Genomic DNA, 6,827 nt, shown 5'->3' with positions numbered 1-6,827 from the left:
TGCTCGACACTGGCAATCTTGCATGGCGAGGCGCGTTATCATTTTTCTGTTGTACAGGGTATTTGGGAGTCGGTCACGTGGCTGCGCAACTTCGCGTACCCCACAGGGGTGACACAAATCCGCCATCTTTCTAAGTACCCTCAAGCGCGTGCCTTTTTCAAAACCGCCACCTTGTCCTGGTCGCACGTCGTAAAAAATGTCATTTTGAGGTCATGTGACTTTGCTTGCATGTCGTTTTGCAGCTCACCGACGTAATTCCGCCGTCATAAAGCCAAGAGGTTAACGTAAGTATTTTGCCAGCGTAAACTATGCGGTGCTTCTTCCGCAACATGGTAGTCCAAAGTACATCGCATCGGCTCAGTCAGTTTTAACACGCGGTCGTCATCACATCTATAGAAGTCATCAACAGTACGAGACCTTATGAGCAAAACCGCGCGTTTTACCGCGGACCACTTAAACCGCTGTGCGCAGTACTTTTGTAACGGACGCGTTGGTTTCAGAGAAGCGCGCTGGAACTGACTGGTTTTCCCCTCAACTTGGTTTGCAGTTTCCAGTTCGGCTCCTAGGCTTCACGCCACCCTTTGACGGCGAGTTTTTAGCTATGGCTCTTGTCCTCAGGGGGGTTCCTCCCGCTTTCGAAAGTATTCTCTCGCTGTCGGACTCCCTACCCGTCATTTCAGCTTTGGCGTCGCCCTCAGGTTGGCTGCCATCCTCAGAGTCATTGTTGTTCATTTTGGTACATCTTGCCCCGCATCGCATTCGCGAACTCACCGTAACGTTTAATTCCTGGCCACCGCGTGGACTCACTTTTAACGAAACCGCTGACACCCTCGCTAAAATGTCCCTCTCTGGGGAGATATTTCTTCTCCTCCCATCAGTTCTTGGGCGTACTTCTGTTGCCACGTGAAGACGGCTGACAAGCCTGTCTCGACCTGCCCTTCCACGACCGCCCAATGAACATCTTTCCTTTTCATGGAACCCTAACCCCTGCAGCTCCAGGCAGACATAATTGTGGGTGAACTTGAAGAACTTGGGGAAACGAATTCCAGAGCTGACTCTCGTTGACGAAAGCGCGATCCTTCTCGTTTACTTCCTACAAAAAAGTCGAACGGTGCTTCGAAATATACTGATATTCAATGTTTCGCAGTCGACTGTGCATACGTTCTTGTCCCTCCGTATTCTTTACATGTCGCAGCTGTCCCTCTAGCGCCCATCCAACGTCACACACTAGGCGTGCTTAGGGTCTCTACACGTACCAGACGTCCGCATCAAATGGGATAAGCTCCTTGTTAATGAGAATCACGAGGTGGAAATGTTCACGTTGATGACAGAGTTGACCAGAGAGTGAAACAGAGAATACTGAACGTGCACGGAGGACAGAATCGCCGCCACCACAAAGTGATTCTATACGGGCAGAATCATACTGGAGTTATACCTTGAAACGACCTCACCTACCCCTGCAAGTGTAACCGTAGGGTACGCCAAGAAACGGCTCAGGCCACTGCGGTATCGTATCAGTTATTGTTCGCGTTATCGTTATAGATTACATGTCATCGCAGCCTGCCGCTGGCCTCCCATACGAAAACATGATGCAATGGCGGATGGCAGCCGTCTGTTTAACTATGCGACGTTGAAAGTGCACGCAAGGTGGCATTGCAATGTCTCTGCCGACAACAATCATGGGTGAAACGCAGGCACTTACACGGAGAAAGCAACGAAACATACTCCACTAACGGCGTGGGTTTCGTGGAAGCGATGCAACATATTTTATTAAGCTCGAAAATAGTGGAATTTCTAGCGCAGGTATGTGTAGACAGGAAGTAAAAAAGACAGACAAAAAATTCTATCGTCATTAACCAACAATCTACTGTGGTGTACCTTATCGTGCGTAAGTCTAACAACGTTCACCAGACAGCGATTATCCGTGTTCTTATGGCATTCGAACAGAAACCTTAACAGAATCGTACACTACATACCCACCTCTCTCCGCGTCTCTCATACTCATCATTTCACTAAATCCCCATCCCCCATTGCATCTCCATCTCGGTCTCGTAAACTTGTAGATATTCTCTTCGTTCAGTTCTCTGACAGTGTAGGAGATATCTTTCTCTGACGACTTCGGGTGGTGAATCGTCAGGGTGTAAGGAGGCGAGAATGGCCATGCCAGTTCGTCATCGTTGCCCCCGGGGCACACCCTGAGGAATAATCCCAAGGATGGTGACTTTGAAGCATCACTGTCGTACCGTTTAGCCTTTACAAACATTTCCATCGTGTAACGGCTGAGATCGAATTTCCCGCTCCATATGTGGCCTTCGCCGCCGCGGACCGAGGCTTCAGCGTACATCCTCCGGAAACCCGTCATGTACCTGACTACTTCGTCAATTACGTAGGTTTCCCGTGTCACCTGTAATTGTAAACGCAATGAACTTTGAAAAAAGATACACTTAGGTAAACTGGCAAGTATAGCTCATGGGCAAGATTGCATTTCGTATTGCAGAGCTTGTAACATTCGACAATAAGATTCATTCCGCAAGATTGTATCGTCTTTCTTAAGTGATAAGATGATTTACCTGTATCCGCTATCCTGTTCCCCTTCTTCTGTTCTATTTTTTGCCCTATTCTACATGTTATTCCCGGATTCAAAATTCACAGCACTGAATTCTTCTTGTTAATTTTTAAGGCCTTCTGTTTCTTAAACTCGTACCAGCATCTTCCACCTCAGTCAGCGTTGTCCGCGACGGTGTGTTGAGAAAAATCACAGAAAGTTAACGTAGGACACACTTTAAATCACGTCCGCGAAAGAGGCTATTCGCAAGCCGCAATCAACCACACCATACAGGGGGAGTTGCACGAGAGAGATGCAGGAGGCCACTAATTATTAAGAAAAATGTACGTGAGATAAACATTGGAAACCTTCTGCACGACAGTTGTGAAGGTTTTTGACACCCAAACAGGAGTTTTCTATGAGTGTACCTCATTAGTTAGTCAATTACCTTAATTGAACTAAAAAAATATGTCAAGGACGTGTCGTTTTTATTTTTATTTTTTTAATTACAAGAATACATTCCTCGTGCTCACTTTACTCAACATGGCACAAAATCTGTCCCGTAATGCAAACGCAGATGCTGAAATAAATTCGCGGAAAATTGGCAGAAATATGCCCCCTGCTGCACCAACTTTTTTCCTGCTCTATAGCCTGAGCGTTAAAGGGCGACGAAAGAAAGGACCACACTTTGGGAACCACTGGCCTACCGGATGATCTGGCGTCTTTTCAATTTTGTTCTGCAACTTGTTATACTTTTCATCCTTCGCTTTGCAGACTTTTTTATATATTGCTGTTGAAGAAGTAAATTTTCGTTACACCACATGTTCTTTTTGTATATATGGTAGGTTTGCATGACTTGTATTTAATATACAAAAGCATCTCCGAGTATCGATATAAATATCACACATGCGACAATGTGTAAATCCGTAAATGACAGATACGAAAACTTAGTGACAGTTTGAAATAGAGAGTTCGGTGCCATAAATGCAGTTGCGAAGGACACGATGAATGCCAAAGAGCCAAAACAGGGGGGGGGGGGGGCATGTTTATTAAGCAAAAAAGAAAGGAAAGGTCAGCTTGACCTTTGACGGAGGTCGGCTTGCTATTTCAAAAAGGGGACAAGAAACGGAAAGAAAACGGAAAGAAAAAGGTGTGGGGCACATGGATCTCAGCAAGTATATACTCAGTATATATTTATATATACTATATATAAATATACTACTATATATATACTACTATATAATATACTACTATTTATATATACTATATAATCAGTCCGACGTGACGGAAAAAGCATCGCTAACTACACATTTGCTCCGTAACATAATTTTCAGATGAAGCTTTCACACGAGGTACAGACACACACACATAGATGGGATGATGATGTGGCGAGCTACAGAAACTTTCTGTACAACGAGTAAACGGAACATCCGGCTTCAACTGAGAGGAAGCGCATAATACTTACACGTCTTGTTTGGTTGCCATTCTTCGGCAGGGTTCCGAAGGCGCTACACAAAGCAGCTAGAAGAATAATAGGCGTCAACCAGCTACGTATCAGAGAGACCATAGCGGTAGGAGTTCGTTCGATGGCTGCTCACTGGCATGAAATACTACTCTGACCATTTATATAGAGCACTATGTCCTTGTTTCGTCAGTGTTCACGCTAAATGACATGACATAATATTTGCTGTCACTTTAGGTGCTGCGACGTTGGACACGGACTGATAATGCCGTTGTCCAAACAGCACAATGTACAGAAAGTCGACTGCAATGGGGGTGGACGGGTAGGTGGTAGACCTTGAACAGGCCCATGACAGTAAAGACCATTGATAAGACACGTACCGACCACCCCCATTACATTCGGCGTTGCACTCGTCGGTGATCTTAATCCTTATTTTGTACATACTGAGGTCACCCGTAGCAATCACTGAGAACAATGCTATCTGATTTCTCGGTATAACAGACAAGTGAGACAATCACATACTACTATTGTCACCTGAAATCTTGTGGGTTGTCCTAGCTCGTCAAGACATATCGTCATATATCGACGTAGGAGAAATCACAGCTGTAGGAATCATTGAAAACAATGAAACAATGCTATCTTATTTCTCGGGATACAACATGAATTCGGGGAAAGTCATGCCTCCCAAGAGCGACATCAATTGCGCCTGATAATAGATAAATAGGATGATAGTATAAGTGATAACAGACAAGTGAGGCAATCCCATACTTCTATACAATTGCCACCTGACTGAAACCTTGTGGGTTGTCGTAGCTCGTCAGGAAATATCCGAATATCCGCCCCCCCCCCCCCCCCCTGTAATGCCTGTGGCGGAGTAGGTATCTGAAACAAGAGCCTAGTTGTCGTTTTATCATACATCCTCCGATGCCACCTGGAAGAATGCACCCCTGCCCTCTTTTCGTTCATGAAATCCAAGATGACGATGATGTTAGTAAGTTCCTAGCGAGTCAAGAATCGTTACCCTTATTCGCGTTTGCTACTCTCTATGCTTTGACCCTTTTCCACTCCTCTAGCACTGTATAGCAGATTCTCGCTTTCCGTTTCTTTCTTCTTCCTTTTTTTTTTGCGCTTGTGAAACACGTGTCTTCTGTTGAATTGCCTTTACAGTTACTGACAAAGTCACTTACTATTGACACGCACTTAAGTATTTGTCTCACCTGATGGAGTACGAAAAGTTTGTTTATTAAGGTACAGATGCTTCCAATCGCTTTATTAGTTTTTCTATGTTATTCTTTCCTGGACTTACGTTTTATTTGGCTTCCGTTAGCGTAGACGACATAGAAAGAGCATAGGATTAACCTTTAAAAACAAAAAAAAAAGTAAACAAAGAAAAACAGTACGAATTGAGGCGAATGTGTGCAGTAAGAAAGTTTTAGGGTTAGCAGGAATGAAATAGAACAACCAGAAAGAACAAAACCTGAACCGTCCTAGAAACAGCAGACGACATGATGAAGCCACATCTCCCTGCTCTGATTCATACAGAATCACAATGGGATAGGAGACAGATACGAGAATGTACGTAGAAAGCATGGAATGCCGAATGTTTCGTGCCTTGCAGCCAATGACGAGCGAAGTATTATTTGTTTCGTAGTTTGTGTCGTCATTAGAAATCGGTGCTGTGTGCTGTAGTTGGCCGAAAGACTCGGAGTCTTGTCGATCGTACTTCAAGTCAACCAAGGAGTAATTGGCGCAGGTTCTACCTTAAAGGACTATGGAGTTTCTCTGGCACCCCAGATTTTTGCTGAAAAAGGTTATTCCCATTGAGAAATCCATATATCACGACATTTCTTTTTTTTTTTTCACTGCGTGGGGTCAAAATCGGCTCCTCCGCTTTCCCCCTTTCAAGCGCCTTCCTCCTCTCACCTCGCATGTCACAGTGCGGACGGAGCATTTGCCCACGTCCCACTCCAGAGCACGGAACTTGGTCGAACGGGGCGAACATGCCGTGACACATAGCAAGTCAGGGCAAATCATTCCACGCCTAATTTGCCCTTGCACCGCTCCCAAGGCGTGGCGCAGGGTAGGTTCGCGCGCCTAGTTCGTTTCAATTCGTTCGTAAAAAGTCCTCGCTTGCGGAGCATCAGTCTTCGTCGCCTGTTGAGGACCATCCATCCTCTCGCAGAGACGAGAAAACCGAATAGTTTCATAGACCATTTAAGTACAGTCCAAGCTACCAAGAATCTAGTGTACTTAAAGTAAAGTACACGGTGCTGTGAAAAGTGTTAGCTTCCCAGAGTTCTCCCACGATGTAAAGTTACAAATAAGTCCGAAAACTGCGCCATCACTTATAAATTCAAAAACTACTTTCTATTCAGCGTGCACCTACGCGTGTAAAAAGATAGTTGCACGCCTAGGTCCTGACCACGGTCGAGAAATGATCATTATTGATTTCTGCCGAAACGTGTATTTCTGTACATGTTGAATGGGGTCTCAAGAGAAACGAGGCAAGACAACCGAGGGAAAGCCCTTGAGGAAACCCTTCCAACAATTTTTATCCTTACTTTACTCGCTTATCATTTTCCCCGCAACCTTTATAACACAGTCAACACGCATTAATATGACACTCGTTAGTAAGACATCATCACTTTATGACCACTTCTCTGGGGCAACGTTTGTTCCCGATGGAGGTCTTGCGTAAAGACCCCTCGTTATTATGACAATCCAATAATTCTACTATGGCCAACATATTGGGGAACGAACGAGGGAGAACACGTGTATTCTTCCCCCGTTATTGTGACCAGGGCGTCGAACCGCAAAAAA

At 44.9% G+C, this 6,827-nt stretch overlaps 1 long non-coding RNA gene across 1 annotated transcript; it reads right to left on the bottom strand.

The window, feature by feature from the left end:
- Positions 1-1,738: 1,738 nt before the first annotated feature.
- Positions 1,739-4,404, bottom strand: LOC135374749 (uncharacterized). The gene is made up of 2 exons (XR_010417106.1): positions 4,011-4,404; positions 1,739-2,404 (listed from the first exon to the last, which is right to left on the bottom strand). It is a non-coding gene; the product is annotated as an uncharacterized LOC135374749 (long non-coding RNA).
- Between the last annotated feature and the right edge of the window lie 2,423 nt (positions 4,405-6,827).

This window comes from Ornithodoros turicata, unplaced genomic scaffold (assembly GCF_037126465.1).
Source record: "Ornithodoros turicata isolate Travis unplaced genomic scaffold, ASM3712646v1 ctg00000746.1, whole genome shotgun sequence".
Taxonomy (NCBI): Eukaryota; Metazoa; Arthropoda; class Arachnida; order Ixodida; family Argasidae; genus Ornithodoros; species Ornithodoros turicata.
This window is presented reverse-complemented; position numbering and strand designations above follow the sequence as displayed.